Consider the following 20,365-nt stretch of genomic DNA (forward strand, 5'->3'; position numbering starts at 1 on the left):
TACTAAATGAAATGTCATTCATGAGAAACTATCCTAGGAAACATTCCAGGAAACATAAAATGTAAAATGGATCTTCCTCCCTTCCTTCCTCCCTCATTTCCTCCCTTCCTCCCTCCCTCCCTTCCTTTTTTTTTTTTTTTTTAAAATAAGCTGTGTTTAAGTAATCTCAGTGTGTGTCCACCTTTAAAGGATTTTTTATAGATAATTTTTTTTTTTTTTTTACTGTACTATCCCATTTTGAGTTACTGAAAAAATAACTCCACAAAAATATGGATGGTTTTCTGCTTTATATTCTGAAACAATTGGTAAAGCTGGAGAGAAAACCTAGAAATAGTAGTTGCTGATTTAAAAAAATTGGTGTACTGTGGCTAAAATGTAATAACAGTTTCTAATGATTTGGTCTTGAGGCAGTTGTTTCTTAATTTGTGATAACTTTCTTACTCCTAATTTAGGGTAGTCTAAATTCTATGGGATTACAACCTCATTAATAGGAAAACTGAAAATAAACAATAGATATTAGAAGACTGTGTTTTTTTTTTCTGTTCATCTCATGAGCATTCTTCTGTTTTTTAAATGCCATCTTTAAAATCTTATCATAAAGTTCATATCCAAGTCATTTTATCAAACCCTGCTTTTACTTACAAATTTGATTTGGTTAAGCCGGAGGAAACACAGCATCAGGATGACAGGGTTATTGCTCTAAAAGCAAGCACTATGTTGCTTCAAAATTTGCAGCTTACTCTGTCTTTATGTATGTAACGAAAACTGAGTAACAGACTACAAAACTATGTAATTTTACACTGTCCAGACAACATGATCTTATCAGCCTGTGATTCCCTACTGTCAAGATTGTGGATAGTAGCTGTATTTTCCTGTGAAAAACTGGAAGGGATACTTTGTTCATAAAAGCATCTTGTGTATTCATTTTCAAAATGAATGGTATACGTTTCAAATAAACCATTTAATTCACATTCTGCTTAATAACAATGATTTCTATTGTTGCCATTTTCAAACAAGGTTAATTCTCAAGAAAGAAAATTGATTGCGTGACTGCACAGACATCGGAAAAGGTGTTTCTAGTGTTGTCATCACCAAAGATTACATACAGATGGGTACATCAAGTCACATTGATTTTTTTCCTTTCCTTCAAAAGTGAAGATATATTGTAAAAATTATTTAGGATATACATAGTTTGCAGATTCTTGAAGAACTTGTCATTTTAAGGTTTACTATAAACTTATCTGAATCTGCAGAAGTTTTTTCTATTATACTAATATAGTTGTTATCAAAGATTAATCCATTTGAAAATAATACTTTCCTTGTTCTGAGGCAATCTTTGCTACACAAAGGGAGAATGCCAGTACCCTATCCTGTACGCCGCAATAGCTCAAGTTATTAGTATTCACTACATGCATTATGTTAAATATTTCTTCCTTGTCCTTTACATTAGGTTTTAGTGTCCCTCTCCACTTTCTGCATATAATGTTCATTCTTGTCTAAGTACAGGAAGAAGCAATTATTGTTACAGTATTTCAGTTAGGTGAAATGCTATATCAAGATATATTAAGCATTTAGGAAATGCCACAGGTAGATGTTTGACGGCTTGCCTCCTCTGGCATTTCATTCTTCCAGACCATAGACAACCTGGCCACCTTTACTTATTCCTGTGATCTTTGGGACTTTGGGAAAGCTTGTATCTTTAGTCCAGATATGGCTATGTTTTTCAAAGATATTTCAGACAGGACAAAGATCTGTTTGATGCAGATTTTTCAGATACCTTTGCCTTTATGTTCTCTGTTCAAATAATAGAATAATAGTTTTCTCACTTATATAAGGACTAAGCCAGAGACGTTTATGGCTTCATTAGTACAAGTGCTTTTTAAACTGCTTTGATTTGCAAACTAATATATCTATTATTTATTTATTTTTTCCCCAGAAGAGCTGCAGAACTGTAACAAAAATTTGATTTTCTTTTTTCTAGGCCTTTGGAAGTAGACTTCTGTTTACAAGTTTAAGACACTTATTTTCAAGTGTTATTAATTGTCCTTTCCTAAGTGACCATTAATAGAATTGCCATTACACTCTTCATGTGCAAATCTCACACTTCTAATGTGTGGGTTTGTTCCCTCCCCCCCTCTCCCCCTCATCCTTTCTGATATTTATATTCTGCCATTTCAATCTGGTATTTATAAAATCTGTTCTTTATGGCATCATCTACATCAATTAAACTGTTATTCAGCCTGGTCATTCACTACCTTGACTGTTATAATCACTTCACCATGGTTTCCTTTCCATCATCTCTCCTGATTACAAATTATACCCATATCTTTTTCTAAGATATTTTTTTCTTCCATGACTCTGACCATTTTTATTCTCCTGTCTACCACCACATCACATTCATCTTTTTGGTCCTTAGCTGTCAAGAGTTCAATTGATTTGTTTCTGTCTTTAAGGCTGCTGTCACTTTCTGATGGGGAGGAATAAGGGAGTGTAAAAGAAAAATGCTGGTATTTGCATTACTTTTTATACAGGGATTGCAAGTTCTGGCTATAGATTTTGACTGGATTGTCTCATTTATAATATAAAGGAGGGGGTGGATCCTCCATCCTTTATCTATGGAATCAGAGAAAATGCTTTGCAACCCCACACTTGCTAAGGATATTTTATTTCTCTGAAAAATCTCAGAGGAGTGAGAGCATCCAGACTGTCTGTGCCAGGTACAGAGTTATCCTGGTCAGTATGTGACAAGACATACTTATGCAGCCTATGGGCCCTAGTAAGTTAGCATCTCTGGCTGTTGTATCAAAATAGTTCTGAAACTTTTGAAAATTTCCCCTTTGATAGGCAAGATTTCTGGCCTAAAGTATTAGCTAGACTAGTTTCTTTCAGTTAGCATGTCAGCTTTTAACATGCAAAACCAACTGTCTTCATTCAAACATTTATCACAATCATAAAAAGGTTATGCTGTATTAAAAACTTCATTGAAGTGGATGTCTAGCTCGTGATATCAAGGACTGTAATTCACAATCCAATTTAGAAAATGAGAAATTGTGCTGCAATAAACAGTGCTTTGTTCATATGAAGTTTTAAGCTTACTATGTTTTTTATGAATATATGTTCTCTTGAGTCTATGTGTATAACCCTTTTTTAACCTCTAAATATAATACAACGGTAACACAGAGCATTTTATCCAGGGTACAAGTAATCTAGCAACAAAAATTCCTGTGTTACTAGGTTTGAGTTCAAATGTTCAAGGGTAGAATTGGCTGTAATGGTATATCTGTGAAAAAAATAAGCCTGTGGTGAAGTTGGAACCCTAGTGCCAAAGCACAACATATAATTGGGCCTAATTTTTTCCATATGTATCAACAAAAACAGTCTTTGCTTCCATGAGAGATGAAAGCTTCCCTTTCTGTCATATTTTTATTTTGTATATAATTCCTAGTTCTTTATAATTTCATAGGCTTTTTAAAAAAACATGCCTAGATTTAGGGAGAGATGAGCTGTCACCCTGGATTCAAGTTTATATTTCTAATAGAAAAGCCTTTTTTGGTGGGGAAGGGAAAACACGATTATTTCCCCTCCCCTGCCAAAAGGGCTACTATGTTAAAATCCTTGTACAGTGCCTGTGAACTATCCAAGTTGGCATGGAACAATCCATTTGTGAATTGATTTAAATACCTCATTTAAAATAAATAATCTAGTGGAATTAGTGTCATAAATCTTCATAGAATAAGCTTACTATTTATACAAGATTGAAGAAGTGTTAAATACATTTCTGTTCTGTCGACAATATGTGGTGTTGTTTTTCCCTTCTTTCAGTTTTATGTGAAGTCCCAAATAGAAGATGCATATTTTCTTATGCATTTTTCTGTTGCTTGATGTGGTATATTTTTGAATACTCTCTTTTTTCTTCCTATTTGTAATTTCAGCTAATATGTATCTGAATTCTGTTAAGACTGATTGTACAAATTATTTTTCACCAATATATTAGGCTATGTAGCTCTTGCAAAATGTTTAAATGTTTACACTTTCAGTGAAGGGTTAAGAAAAGTTTTGCTACCTATCCCTAACTCGTGTGTACTCATAGATAGACACACAGACACAAAGACATTTGATTGCCTTCTGATACAGTGTAGAACTAATCACAGAATCATCTAGGTTGGAAGAGACCTCCAAGATCACCTAGTCCAACCTCTGACCTAACACTAACAAGTCCTCCACTAAACCATGTCATTAAGCTCTACATCTAAACATCTTTTAAAGACCTCCAGGGATGGTGACTCAACCACTTCCCTGGGCAGCCCATTCCAATGCCTACCAACCCCTTCAGTAAAGAAGTTTTTCCTAATATGCTCCTCGTAGGACTTGTTCTCCAGGCCCCTCACCAGCTTCGTTGCCCTTCTCTGGACTCACTCGAGCACCTTGCTGCCCTTCTTGTAGCGAGGGGCCCAAAACTGAACACAGTACTCAAGGTGCGGCCTCACCAGAGCTGAGAGCAGGGGGACAATCACTTCCCTAGACCTTCTGGCCACACTGTTTCTTATGCAAGCCAGGATGCTGTTGGCCTTCTTGGTCACCTGAGCACACTGCTGGCTCATATTCAGCCGACTATCCACCATCACTCCCAGGTCCTTCTCTGCCAGGCAGCTTTCCAACCATTCCTCTCCCAGCCTGTAGCACTGCTTGGGGTTGTTGTGCCCCAGGTGCAGGACCCGGCACTTGGCCTTGTTGAACTTCATGCAGTTGACCTCAGCCCATCGGTGCAGCCTATCCAGATCCTCCTGCAGAGCCTTCCTACACTCCAGCAGATCAACACATGCACCTAACTTGGTGTCATCTGTGAACTTACTGTGTGCACTTGATCCCCTCATCCAGATCATCGATAAAGATATTAAAGAGAACTGGCCCCAGTACCGAGCCCTGGAGGACTAATCAAATTGCCAAGCAGAGTATCCCAAATATCTTGCAGGAGAAACAGATGTAGTGGCTGCTAGGTCTAACTGCTTTGTCTTTTCTTCCTGTTTTTGTAAGGGCAGCCTGTAAGAAGCCAAATCTTAGAATCATAGAATATCCTGAGTTGGAAGGGACCCTTAAGGATCATCAAGTCCAACTCTTGACACCACACAGGTCTACCCAAAAGTTCAGACCATGTGACTAAGTGCACAGTCCAATCTCTTCTTAAATTCAGACAGGCTCGGTGCAGTGACCACTTCCCTGGGGAGCCTGTTCCAGTGTGCAACCACCCTCTCTGTGAAGAACCCCCTCCTGACGTCCAGCCTAAATTTCCCCTGCCTCAGCTTAACCCCGTTCCCGCGGGTCCTGTCACTAGTGTTAATGGAGAAAAGGTCTCCTGCCTCTCGACACCCCTTTACGAGGAAGTTGTAGACTGTGATGAGGTCTCCCCTCAGCCTCCTCTTCTCCAGGCTGAACAGGCCCAGTGACTTCAGCTGTTCTTCGTACGTCTTCCCCTCCAGGCCTTTCACCATCTTCGTAGCCCTCCTCTGGACACTCTCCAACAGTTTCATGTCCTTTTTATACTGTGGTGCCCAGAACTGCACACAGTACTCGAGGTGAGGCCGCACCAGCGCAGAGTAGAGCGGGACAATCACCTCCCTTGACCTACTAGCGATGCCGTGCTTGATGCACCCCAGGACACGGTTGGCCCTCCTGGCTGCAAGGGCACACTGCTGGCTCATATTCAACTTGCTGTCTACCACGACCCCCAGATCCCTCTCTTCTAGGCTGCTCTCCAGCATCTCATCGCCCAGTCTGTACGTGCAGCCAGGGTTTCCCCGTCCCAGGTGCAGGACCCGGCACTTGCTCTTATTGAACTTCATGCGGTTGGTGATCGCCCAGCTCTCCAACCTATCCAGATCCCTCTGCAAGGCCTTTCCACCCTCATTCGAGTCCACAACTCCCCCAAGTTTGGTGTCATCAGCAAACTTGCTCAAAATACCTTCTATTCCTACATCCAGATCGTTTATAAAAATATTGAAAAGTACCGGCCCTAAAATGGAGCCTTGAGGGACCCCACTGGTGACTGCCTGCCAGCCTGACGCAGCCCCATTTACCATAACCCTTTGGGCCCTGCCCGTTAGCCAATTGCTCACCCATCGTATGATGTTTTTATTTAGCTTTATGGTGGACATTTTGTCCAGTAGGATCCTATGGGAAACCGTGTCAAAAGCCTTGCTGAAGTCCAAAAAAATCACATCAGCTGGTTTCCCTTGGTCCACCATACGGGTGATCTTATCATAAAAGGAAATCAGGTTAGTTAGGCAGGACCTACCCTTCACAAACCCATGCTGGCTGGGACCAATGACTGCTTTGTCCCCCAGGTGCGCCTCAATAAGTTCGAGAACCATCTTCTCCATGATTTTACCAGGCACTGATGTGAGACTGACAGGCCTGTAATTGCTAGGGTCTTCTTTCTGACCCTTCTTGAAAATCGGCACAACATTTGCCAGCTTCCAGTCTACCGGGACCTCTCCAAATTCCCAGGATCGTTGAAAAATAATTGAGAGAGGTTCCGCGATGATGTCCGCCAGCTCTTTCAGCACCTGGGGATGAATCCCATCCGGACCCATGGACTTGTAGGGATCCAGGTGGAGTAGCAAATCCCGCACACGTTCAGGGTCGGTTGGGAGTTTGTCATCCCCACCGTCCCGGTCCTCCAGCTCAGAGCACCCTGGGTCCCGAAGCCCATCATTGGCATTGAAGACAGAGGCAAAGAAGGCATTAAGCGTCTCTGCTTTGCCTATGTCATTGTCTGTGAGGAGACCTTCCCTATCAAGGAGTGACCCTATGTATTCTTTAGTTCTCCTTTTTCCATTCACATATCTAAAAAAACCCTTTTTATTTTCTCTCACAGACACAGCCAGCTTCAACTCTAGGTGTGCTTTGGCCACACGAATTTTCTCCCTACAAACACGAACAGCATCCCTGTATTCTTTCCATGACACCTGGCCCTCCTTCCAGTAGCGAAACACTCTCTGTTTCTGCCTAATCTCCATTAGAATGTTCCTGGTCAGCCATGCCGGCCTCCTGCCCCGCCTGCCTGACTTGCGATATTTAGGAATTGCCTGATCTTGTGCTTCTAGGAGGCATCGCTTAAAGAATGACCAGCACTGGTGGACATCGAGGCCTTCAAGAGCAGTTTCTCAGGGGACCTTGCTGACTAGTTCCCTGAGCAGCCTGAAGTCCGCTTTCCCCATATCTAGGGATGAGGTTTTGGTGGCACTTTTCCTTCTGTCACCGTAAATTTTGAACTCAACCACTTCATGGTCGCTATGACCAAGGCGGCCACCAATCACCACATCATCCACCAGACCCTCTCTGTTTTCTAGCAACAGGTCTAGGAGGGCACCTTTCCTAGTTGGCTCCGTTAGCACCTGCACCAAGAAGTTATCATCTAGGTGCTTCATGAACCTCCTGGACTTGCTCGTGTCAGCCGTGTGGCACTCCCAGTTAACGTCTGGCAAGTTGAAGTCCCCCATAAGGACAAGGGGAGTTAATCTCGAGGCCTCTCTTAGTTCTGTAAAGAATAATTTATCGGCGCTATCGTCCTGGCCAGGCGGTCTGTAATAGACTCCCACAACGACATCCCCTTTATTCGTTCGTCCCTTGATCCTTACCCAGAGGCTCTCAACTTTGCCATTGCCGACCTGAAGTTCCACACAGTCCAGCCCCTGCTTCACATACATCGCCACCCCACCACCTCGCCTACCCTGCCTGTCCCTCCTGAAGAGCCTGTAACCATCTATTGCAACACCCCAGTCACAGGACTCATCCCACCAGGTTTCACTTATGCCGATGATGTCGTAGTTGCGGGACTGGGCCAGGACTTCTATGTTTGACCATGTTCAGAAGAAGGTTGTTAGTTAGAGTTCTGTATGCTGGTTTGCTGGTTAAATAGCCTTTCTGTGTGCCTTCTGAAGAAAAACGAACAAACAAATAAAAACCAGTAGACTTCATAGAAATGTCTTGCAGGATGCCAGCTATACCTCTTTAGTTTACTACTTCACCTCACTTCAACTCCGGTTACATCTAGAATTTGTTTTGTAATTTATCCCTTTCCTGACTGATCCAGTGGAAGTGAAGGCATTTTTCCCTGGCTTTGCATCTATACAGAATTTCAAACATTTTTCTCTAGACGTGGTTATTTTGCTAGGGCCAGAGTTGAAAACTGAACTAAAAATGGAAGCAGTTATCATTCAAGGGGCTTTTGAGTTCCCCATATTAACAGCTGTGCAGAACTTACATGGATTTGGTTGTAAGCTAAAGCCACCTTGGAGGCTATTTGTCATGGGCTGTTATATGTCAGAGAGAGAGAGAACATGCATAGTGTGGTGCACCTTACCCAAATGAAACTACCTGATTATATTCTAGTTTACTGTTTGTTAGATGAAAAAAAATATATATATAAAAATGAAAGAGAAGAGGAGGGTAGAAGAAAGCAGGGTGTCGTGGTTTAACCCAGCTGGCAGCTAAACACCATGCAGCTGTTTGCTCACCCTCCCCCCTCCCTCTCTGGGACGGGGGAGAGAAATGGAAAGTGAAGCCCGTGAGTTGAGATAAAGACAGTTTAATAAGACAGGAAAATAATAATAATAATAATAATAATAATAATAATAATAATAATAATAATAATAATAATAATACAATGATAATAGTAGTACTACTACTAATAATGTGTACAAACAAGTGATGCACAATGCAATTGCTCACCACCCGCTGACCGATGCCCAGCCTAACCCCGAGCAGTCTGGCCCCCTCCCCCGGCTAGCCACCCCTATATATTGTTTAGCATGACGTCAGATGGTATGGAATACCCCTTTGGCTAGTTTGGGTCACCTGTCCTGGGTCTGTCCCCTCCCAGCTCTTGCTGTACCCCCAGCCTGCCTGTTGGCAAGACAGAGCAAGAAGCTGAGATGTCCTTGGTTTGGTATAAGCACTGCTCTGCAACAATTAAAACATCGGGGTGTTATCAGCACTCTTCTCATTCTAAGCCAAAACATAGCATTCTACTAGCTACTAGGAAGAAAATTAACTCTGTTCTAACTGAAACCAGGACACAGGGACTCAAGAGTAAGAAGCATTCTTCCTTTTCTAATGCAGCTCAAAAATATCTAGCTAAAATCAAGGGAGGTCGTCAAAATCCTGGTCGTGATAACCTGTTTCTGTCGATTCCCAGTGATGAATCCTTGCAGTATTGAACTTACACATTTTTTCTTCTGTTAAGAGACTCCAAGAAGCAGCAGCCAGCTCAGTAGAATGAAACAAAGAAAGCTTTCTGCCATGTTCTCATTCCAGATCAGCCAGAGAAGCATTCCCCTGGACCCTAGGAAACCCCAAATTTGGTAGCAATCGAATCTGTCTGTGAATCAGCCATGACAGATGCAGGAGTTGCTAGTTATGGTGTTCACAGCCTCAAGGTACAAGCCTTCTTCAGTAATCTGCTGCTTGATTTTTCAAGCAATGACCGGCACTAAGGGCTGGTTCCTCCTACCTTTACTGCATCTGTTCCCTGTGTGTGCTATGCAGACCTCAAAAATCCCTTAAAGTGTCAGGATATCAGAAATGAGGAGTCTGGGCCATATTCTCTCTTCAGATTCTGATCAAACACACAACCCACCTGCTTATATAGGATCTTTCTAGAACTCCCTGCTAGTCAAGGACCCCTTATGACAACTAAAAACTGTATTCCTCCCACTTTCTTACGTCTAATGAAATCACTGCAAGCTAAATATATCCCTTCTATCACTTCCTTTATTGACTAACACTGGTTTTATTTGCCTTCATTAATGACCATCTCCTGCCCGAATCACTTACATTTGTCCTCTTACTTCATTGCTTTCATACTGTCCTTTTAGACTTTCAGCTCTAAATGTGCCTTTTCTGCAGCATTTCCTCTCTAAGTTCTCTCTCTCTCTAATCTTCCTATTTTGGCAGCATGTTTTTATTCCAACCTCTGACCCTTCTCTTCATAAACTCCATCATTTTGGACTCCTTTTACCTTTTCAAAAAGGATGTCTTAAGCCAAAATTTTTGGAATGTAATTCTGGCTCTACTCAAGTCAACTGGCTGAAGACTTTTCCCTCTATCTTTTTACACTTTTTTTTTTTTTTCCCCATGCCTTTGGGCACTATTTGCATATATAAAAGTTGCATTTGAATCTGTCTCATTAAAGAAAAATAAGCTGCAGTTGCTCCAGTCTCTGTGTAGTCAGATAATTGATATATGACCAGTATAGACTAACAAAAAGAACATTCTCCAATGTGCATATTGCTTTGATTACTGAGGTTTTTAGAATGTCCAAACGCTGTACAAAATGAATAACAAACATCAGATGTCTGAAAAGTTAACTCAATAGAAGTCAAGGAAATAATGCTTAGTAGCAACTTGTTACAAAGAGTTCATATTTTTCTATTAATGGAAAATGACACAAAGATGCCCTTAGGCCAGCTCAGTATTTGTATTAGTAAGTGACCAAAACTGTGTGTCAAGGCATTCACACACATACTAATCACTTGCATTTGTAACTGCTTCCTCTGTCTTCCTGGCAAAATATCAGCATTAGGAAATCGTGACTAATGGTAAGAAGAAAGAACATTGAAACACTTATCTTAATAGGCACTATATCAGTACAATCTTTGTAGGTGCCAAAGAAAAAATAAAATACAATTTGGTTAACCTAAATAAGATAGAGTGTGAATGAAGCAGGCAGTTCCTTTGAAATGTAAGTGAAAGTGAAAAAAAAAAAAAAGCTCCCAAGAGTTTGCTTTTATTTCTTATTATTTTTATTACATTTGTTAGGAACACGAACAGTGTGTATACTCATTCCTTCAACACGGAATCAGTTTTATGCACATACAGGCGCACACACACACACACACACAAAAAAAAAAAAGAAAGTCTGCAGTGTTCATCTGTTTTGATTTTTGGATATTTTTACTCCCTTTAAAATCTAATATTTCTGGATAAAATTTACATCCTTTGTTCCCTTGTTTAAAAATAATGGATGGGGTGGTGGTGGTTTGTTTTTGTTTTGAATAATTAGTTATGGCGTCTGATTGTATAAGAATTGCTCTATTGTTTGGACAGTATGACAGTCTCTTGTGTTTTAAGGATTATTTTTTTTCAGGCAAATGGCTTTTGAGAATGGCAGCATTTCAAGATTATGAAACTGCTGCTGATGGTAATGGTTCTGAGATAATTAAACTGTCCACAGTCTTTTTTTTTTTTTTTTGTGAAACTGAGACAAGGGTAGTTGTGATTTCATCAAAGGCTTTGTTTGAGCTCTGGCAGCTGGCAATGCAGAGCCTTCTGCTAGCAGACTGAGTACCATCCTGAAAAGTTTTCACTATGCATTTCCTTCATCAGCTGCATATTCATCACATTTCATCTTTGACCATCTTGTAACAAGACTGGTTGTCTTCTTGGTGTTTTTTGTTGACAGGATGGCCAATTTGTTCTCGTAGTAGTAATGCCTTAAAATTGGCTTTTGGAAGCTTCTTAACCAACTGTCAAAAGGAATGAAAGGTCCCAAAGATAGGGACTACATTCTCCTTGGGACTTTCTTTCTTTCTTTGAGTGTAAGAAACTGTGGTAAACCAAATGTGTCCCAGTAATGAAAAGAAGTCCTAAAATTGTGAAATATATTCTATCCTTGCACTGAAAATAAGGATGACTGCTTTTCTTATTTTAAAGAAATATACAATTTGTTCTCTGATCAGGCCTGCAAATATGTCTATGCAATCGTATAGTTCTCTTTAATTCTTTAGGCTGAAGCAAAGCTGAGGGTCTTTCATTAATACTTTTGTGTGTATGTTTTTGCCATATAGGCAATAGATAATGTACTGTTTCCTAGAGAAGCACTGCTGTAAATTGAGTCTGATTCACGAAAGCAGAGCTATAGCATGATGCTTAAACTTTGTTCAAATCAGCGGGGCATACTGCTGTTGAGACAGGACATCTGTTTACTGCTTAGCTGGCACTCTTGCTCACAATAATAGCATTGGACTTTTGGACACTCAGAACCATGCTGGATCAGATTTTTCTCCTGAGAATATTGATGAGCTCCTGTTCTCTGCCTTTTTATATGGTTTTGCATCCAACATTATCTATTAAGACAGTCTAGTTACATAAGAATATAAGATGGAGTGCCAATAGACAGAAGGTGAAATCCAGATCAAAACTTACGTTGTGATTTTTTGTAAAACGCTTGATTATGGAGGTAAATGCTAGATTATGACAGTTCTCTGTGACACTGAATTTAACAGTCAGTAGCTGTATTGTCTCTGTTGATTTGTATGTTTCAAGCTGTGGGGATAGGATTCTGTTTCCTGCAAGTTAAGGCCAGTGGTACAGTTACTGCCCATTATTGGATTTGGAGAGAGGTGGCCCTTCTTTCCTGGTGGAGAAAACAAACTGAATCTGTTGAGAGTTAACGGGGGAAGGCTGGCAATTCAGGGTTATGTTAATGAAAGACATGGTCATAAGTGGAAAGTTTAGTGAAGAAAAAGTTAAAAGGAGGACAACGTTTGTAATGTAAGAAAAGTTTTGAAGAATTTGGGTGAAAGGTAAAACAGTTTAGGAAGATGAAGGGGATTAGTGCACAGAGAACAGTGTGATTCAGAGTTCAGGTAACGGGGGAATATGGGAGTCACTGAACACTCAGTGGAGCTTTATAGGTGAGTTGAAAGATATTAAGAGATAAGAGATTGAGAAAGAAAATAGGAAGTCAGCAAATACTGGCAAACAATGAGCAAGACTTTAAGATTTAAGGTCTTTAAGGCTGTTGAGATAAAGGTCCAAAGTGTTTGCAAGCACAGCACTACATGAGTAGTAAGTATTTGTGGGTTAATTCTCACAACTCAGTAACTGTGACTGTTACAGAATTCATATAGTGGAGAGTTATATGAGATAACTTTGCTGGTCTAAGGGGTCACTCCTTGCTGGAACGAGGAGATATTTCTCCTTTCCTGCTCCAGCTTCCCGGCTCTGGAGCCCTTGTCTTGCCTATGAATCAGCACTTTGTTAAGCTGACTCAATTAATTAAACCACCAGGGAAAGAAAAAAAAAGTATACAGAATCACAGAATCACAGAATCACAGAATTTCTAGGTTGGAAGAGACCTCAAGATCATCGAGTCCAACCTCTGACCTAACGCTAACAGTCCCCACTAAACCATTTCCCTAAGCTCTACATCTAAACGTCTTTTAAAGACCTCCAGGGATGGTGACTCCACCACTTCCCTGGGCAGCCTGTTCCAATGCCTCACAACCCTTTCAGTGAAGAAGTTCTTCCTAAGATCTAACCTAAAACTCCCCTGGCTCAACTTAAGCCCATTCCCCCTCGTCCTGTCACCAGGCACGTGGGAGAACAGACCAACCCCCACCTCGCTACAGCCTCCCTTGAGGTACCTGTAGAGAGCAATAAGGTCGCCCCTGAGCCTCCTTTTCTCCAGGCTGAACAAGCCCAGCTCCCTCAGCCGCTCCTCGTAGGACTTGTTCTCCAGGCCCCTCACCAGCTTCGTCGCCCTTCTCTGGACCCGCTCAAGCACCTCGATGTCCTTCTTGTAGCGAGGGGCCCAAAACTGAACACAGTACTCAGGGTGCGGCCTCACCAGAGCTGAGTACAGGGGGACGATCACCTCCCTAGCCCTGCTGGTCACACTGTTCCTGATACAAGCCAGGATGCCGTTGGCCTTCTTGTCCACCTGAGCACACTGCTGGCTCATATTCAGCCGACTATCCACCATCACTCCCAGGTCCTTCTCTGCCTGGCAGTTCTCCAACCATTCCTCTCCCAGCCTGTAGCTCTGCTTGGGGTTATTGCGCCCCAGGTGGAGGACCCGGCACTTGACCTTGTTGAACTTCATGCAGTTTACCTCAGCCCATCGGTGCAGCCTATCCAGATCCTCCTGCAGAGCTTTCCTACCCTCAAGCAGATCGACACACGCACCTAACTTGGTGTCATCTGCAAACTTACTGAGGGTGCACTCAATGCCCTTGTCCAGATCATCAATGAAGATACATTTTTTGCTGGTTTAGCTTTCTGAGGGGTAACGTGTTGATTCAGTTGTGCAGTTGGATGTGCCTTAGCATCAGCACAAGGGACAAGAAGCTGGAATAAGAGACAAGAGATAAGACAGAAGTAAAGCAGGTGAGCAAAACTTGAGACCGTTGTGTATTAGTGACTCCTTAGAGCAAATGTTTTACCTATCTCTAATTTATGGCTGCAGTTTTACAATGATCCAAACCATGTTTAAGTTAAAGGTAGTGTTGGAAGGAGTGGGAGCTATGCTGTTTCCCTGCCTTGTGATGACACCACCAGTAAGTGCCTGTGTGGTGGCATGATCCGCTGAACTAAGGGATAGTTCCAGCTGAAAAGCAAAAGAGAAGATGTTTATTTTCATCTGGATCCATCCCCTGATTTGGCAAGTGGCATGGCTATGGGAGCCCTGTTTGTAGGGACACACAATGAGGGAGGAGAAAGCAGGGTGCGCCTTCCTTCTGAGCAGCCCATACACAGATCAGATTCAGCCAAGGGTGAAGCCATGCCCATCATCTTTGTGATCACCACTGTCTCAGATTCTGCTTTTGTAACATGGGTATAATCTTGCCCAGCGGGAAGAAAGTTGTAAATAAAGAGGGGTTTCATGGAGATACGGTAAAATTTAACTTAAAGTGTTGAGTTCTTTAAGTTTTTTTTTTTTTTGGATGAAAGGCGTTGTATAAATACTGTTTGTATTAAACTGCAAAAAAACTCTGTTTAAAATTTCAGGAATAGCTGTGGGAAATAATTTTAGGTCTGTGTAAGGAATGCATGTTATTTTAAAAGTGGGAAAATGCAGGAAGAAAAGTTACAGCAGAACTAAGGACAGTTAGAATAATGCAGTAATTCAAGGGTTTCAGTTACACAAAATAACTAGGTCTGTGTTCTTTAGGAAAGAAGAGGATCCTGCTGAGGTAAGAGGGATTCCACTCGATATGTGTGTAATTTTTAAGAGAATTGAAAGAATGGGTCTTTAAAGGCTTTTTGAACCTGTCTAGGGCAGAAAACAAGGAGTTGTGAGCAAGATATGAGAAGTGGCATGTATGAAAAGAATTGAGGAGGAATTGCTTCTATGCAATTGGTTCTTAATATGAAACAGTTTCCAGAGCGAAGACAACAGAGAAGTAAGTGTTATAAATAGTGTTTGGATAGATATTTGAAAGAAAATACATAATGAACATGAGTGGAGTTAAATGAGGGGAATGTCCTAAATGAGTGTTTAGCTTGTATGATCAAATGGAAATCTCTGTACAAATAGTTCTCAGTCCTTGGCGGTAGGCAACACAGGAAAGGAAAACATGCGCCGAACTCTCACAGAGCCAGTTTACTGTGGAAGCTATGGCATGTCCTTTTTTGATGTACATGTATTTGTTCTAATACAATGACCAGATTATACCTTTGTGGTTGCATTTAAAGAGAATGTATTTTATTTTTGATAAGTCACTAGGCTGGTGTGTGTTTATTTGCTTGCTGAACTGCAGTTTTATATTTGGGCAACATTTGATGCATTATACTCTGGCTTCATGCAGGGTATTATTTTGGTTGATGTTACTGTGTTCTGTCAGAAGAACACACATACATTCAGTTAAACCAAGCAAATATTTTTATACACAGATGGCAATTACAGTGAACATATATAGGGCAGAGACTGGGATTTTCTTTTTTCAACCAGGAAAGTCTTTGCTGTTCCTGTGTAGTTAGCTCATAGCACAGAAGTAGTCATAAGCAATCATTTATACTTGAGAATAAAAATAGTTTCTCACAGTAGTATTATACAACCACTAACTAAATGCCAAGTCCCCAAAGTATACCAATCAATAAAATTTCCTTTTGGTCTGCACTGAATAGAGTGATACTGAAGAGAAGTGTCTATACCATTTAATGTACCCTCATCCCTTGGTGCTCTCCTGCAGGTGACCAAGTTGCAGATTTCCTTTGCTCAGCTCCAAACTGTAAAGGAAATAAATAGCAAAGGACAAATCTCAAAAGACTTGAAAGTGCCATTCCTGCATTTTTTGTGTTTAAGGATATTCATTCATATTGTTTTAATTTGGAAGCTAAGCTGGGAATTTCATGAGAACAAGCATTTTCATGGGATTTCTGGGATTTAATTACCTTCTGTTTGATATGTTTTACATGTTGTAACATGATTTTAATAATGCTCTGTGTTTACAGAGAAATGCATTTTTTATATAGTCTTCAGTTACATGTCATGCAAAAGACTGCCCTCTGTTTGCATGCTGACAAAGTACTTTGATTATAATCTTTTGAAATTCCTTTTTTTTTAAAAAAAATTCTCTAAAACGTCCCAGTTGTGATATACAAAAAGTTGTACTATTCCAAAGCCAGTCACTGAGACTAAGGAGAAAATCCTGTTTCTCAAAGCTAATATTTCTTCTGGTCCAACAGCTCTTTTTTTTTCTGTCTGTAGAATCAAGATGATGGCGCTTACAGTTTCATTTTAGCTTTTGTTTGTTTGTTTACTTTTCAATGTATTTAGAGACTGGAGCTAACTCTCCATACCTGCTGATTGCTCTGCTAATTCTGTAACTGTAGATTGACTGAAGGTCCAAGACCTGATTATTTTTTTTCTAATAAAGTTGTGCATGTAATGGATCACAGATACAAAGATGGCAATGATCTTTTGAAAGCAGTGTGATTTGAAATATTGAGAGAGCCATTATGAGCAGAGGTTAAGTTAAGAGGGTGAAAATGAATGAGACAGTAGTATGCTTTGTCTTGTGTAAAATGGTTATTCCAAGTGAAAGTGAAGTCAGGAATTGTAAAGATATTAAAATCAAAACAAAAACAACAACAACAAAGAAGTTAATTGAAGTTGCAAAAAGTTTTGCTTTGAGGAAAGATTTATGTATGTTTAGTTTATCCAAATTGCTTTACCTATCCTTAGAAACACTAATAGTACTTTGGATTTCTACAGCACCTTTCATTTGAGAACCTCAAAGTACGTTACAGGCATTAATTTAATTAAGTTTCACAATACTCTTAATGTTTGAATAAGGATCACTTCACCCAGCACTGAAACGGAACCACCCCTGGGGTGGAATGCAGTAAGTATTTAATAGTACATAGCAACACTATGCAACAGTTCAGGAGAGAGCATGAAGAAAATACCATATCCCACTGAGACTGCAGGGTGAATCTTGTTAGATGGCATGCCAATTTGTTTGTTACTTTTCCTTAACTGTAGATTAAATTCCACCACCTTTCTGATGAGTGAAAAGGGGCTAGGAACATGGGTTTAGGCCCTCAGTTTTAGGTCCTCACAAATGATCTTTGCCTAACCATAACATAACTCACAGCGCCATGATGCCCAATTCTATGAGTTATCTCCTCTAATAAACACAGCCTCTGGTACTTTTCATGTCTTGATGATTGGATACTGATTTTTTAAAGAGTATGCCATCTTCTTTGTTATCAATTGTGGACTGTCAGCAGCTTTTCTTCCTTGGATGTTTACTGTTCAGGTACCACAGTGACCCATCCCAGATGAGTTTATAAGACCATAGCACAAGGTACTACTACTCTTACCAATTATGTAATGTTCCCAAAAAAGATAGAACGTCTTTTCTGATAGCTTATTCAGCTTTTCCATTCACACTTGAGCTAATGCTTTTAGTGTTTGTATCAACTTCCACTAAAATCTTAGATAACAAATCATTTTTGAATAGTTACTTTTTAATTAATGTAGAATACAAACATATCTGCTTGCAACTATTTTGCTTTGAAGAGTAGCAGTTCATGGAGTTTTACCTCTGGACATACCCAGCATGACTTTTATCCGGATGAGAAAACATAACTGAGGTGGAGAGAGGGAAAAGGATTCAAGCCAGTGGCTGCTCTGGGAACCTGAGCTGGGACATTCATAGATTAGGATTACACCAGTTACTGAAAGCAGAAGGAGTTTCTTTCATACTGTCTACAAGGATGACATTATCTTGAGATGAAAAAAAATTGCTGCATAACTCTTCCTTTCTGTTTTTGCCTTTTCCATCACATTTTGCATCCCCTTTGTATATATTTTGTTTTAATAACCCATCAACACCAAATGGTTGGTGGGTTAGTAAACCAATGGTACACCAAATGGGTGTACCATTTAAAAAGTATTCTTTTTTTTTTTTTTTTTTTTTTTTAAACATGCTTCATACACACATATTCTTTCAAACCACCTTTTCCTTTTTTAACATGGCATTGAAAATCTCTCTCTCTCTCTCAAGAATTATAAAGGGAATATAATGAAAAATTCTGTTCTGTCATAACCAAGGGGCAGGTGGTTTCCATTACAAGCTCAGCTGGAGCTTCCTCCAGTGCCAGCAGCTTCCCACAACTAAATTACTCTACTCATCTCTGCCCTCTTTGGTGGGGAATGTGCAAAGGAAGTGGAACACAGACCTGACAGACAAGGGATAATTCAAATGTTTTTTGTCACAGTTTAGGGATTAGGTTCAGTTATGAATACAATTAATTCTGTTATTCCTGTTTGTACTTGTGACAGTCATGAATGAGGACATTCTGTTGGCAAGAATTTGACACCTGAGGAGTGATGGTGAAGGCATGGTGTCTGGAAGGGTACAAGAAAGCAATCTCATGATCTTGGTTTCAAATGTCCCTCACCTGCTTGAACAATGGGGCCTTTTGCAAACAAAAGTGTTATCCATACATATGCTCTCTCCTCCTTCTGGGGGAGGGAGGAGTACATGACTGGAAGTCTTTTTGAGAGTCCAACTGGAAATAAAAACTAGTTTTCTCCAGATGTGGCCACTTAACCAAAGAGGTATACATTCCTATTCTTAGTAGGAGAATGGTGTGCAGAGGCAGTAGACTTGTGAAGACACAATACCTGTTAAAAAAATGGTGTGCAGAGATGCAGGTTGTGGTCCATGTGAATAATAGTGACAAAGAAAGGGGAGGAAGCAGATCCAAGGGTAAAGTTTAAACTAAAGACCAGATCTTCACGGTAGCCTCTTCTACAACAGAAGAGATGAATGAGGCATAATGCGATATGATAGAGACAGAAAATCGTAGACGTCATGGAGGATGTCAGGAAGGATTGTTCAGTGGTTTTCAACATACTAAAATTAAAGCCACTGGATGAAATATCAGGAAATCAGATTAAAAAATAAATAAATAACAGCGTACCCTTCTATGTGACTGTAAACTGTAGAATGTCGTCCAACAGAGTGTTGTAGAAACCCCAAGTACAAATGGGTTCAATGATTAGAAGAATTTATGAAATAAAAGTCATCTGAAAACTACTAGTGAGTTATAAAACTGATCTATAGTTCAGGAAACATTCTGGCTGCAGCATGCTAGAACATGGAGTTGCTTTGTATTTGCCTTCTGTTTTATGTACTACCCAAACATCTACTTCAGGTCACTGTGTAAAGGTGGCTATTGGGCTATAAGTTTGGTCCAATATATGCCATTCCTGTCCTTTAATGTAAGTATTTTTTGAAAGATTTTTCCTTAAAGGTAACTTTAAACTTGTGAGTATTGCCACAGAAATACATGAGAATACATGTATGCTAAAGCATAAGTTTCAATGAAAGTTCTTCCCTGGTTTAGTGCCATGGTATCTGGCAACATACAAATATGTACAACTGCAACTTAACCAATTTGGTTTTGTTTGTTTGTTTAATTTTCATACTATTCAACAGGAAAATAAGTGTAGTCCTTGTCACAGAATAGATTTTCTATGTGTATTGGCAAAATGGGAATTGAAATCAATAGACGGGGAACCAGATGTGCAGCAGGTATGGGACATAAGAAAATATGAAGGTGGTCAACAGAAATGTTTCTTCCTCTTCTCACCCCATCCTACTGCTATCAGTGAGCAATAATTGCACAGTTTGCAAGGTAAATTAAATATACTTGCTATATGCTTTTTGGAGATAGTAAGTGTCTATTTGTTTCTTTTCAGGCTTTCATCACCATGCTGAAAAAGTACTAAGGAACTTGATTATCGAAATTCAGTAAAATGTGTGTGTCCCTGAACTTATTGGTGTTGTCATTCAGTGCTTGTTAGAAAACTTGTATTTTTATGCAAACATGCTATGTGAGCAACTTTAAGCAGGCATTTGGAATACAGATTCTATTTAAAGCCTGAAGCTTAATTGTGTCAGAAGAACTAATCCCAGAGTTAATTCAAAGTGGATAAATTAAAATTATAATGTCTATGTTATCCATACAATGTTACAAAGGATGGGACTGTCTTACTTACAAAATATTTACAATTTTACATTATTATATACAATTATAAGCAGTAAAATATTACCGTATTATTTAC

The 20,365-nt window shown here is 40.0% G+C and overlaps 1 protein-coding gene across 1 annotated transcript in view; it reads left to right on the forward strand.

Annotated features, from left to right (window-relative positions):
• Positions 1 to 20,365, forward strand: part of BBS9 (Bardet-Biedl syndrome 9) — a 324,493-nt gene that overhangs the window by 282,006 nt on the left and 22,122 nt on the right. The window lies entirely within an intron of this gene.

This window comes from Netta rufina (genome assembly GCF_964035555.1).
Source record: "Netta rufina genome assembly, chromosome: 2".
Taxonomy (NCBI): domain Eukaryota; kingdom Metazoa; phylum Chordata; class Aves; order Anseriformes; family Anatidae; genus Netta; species Netta rufina.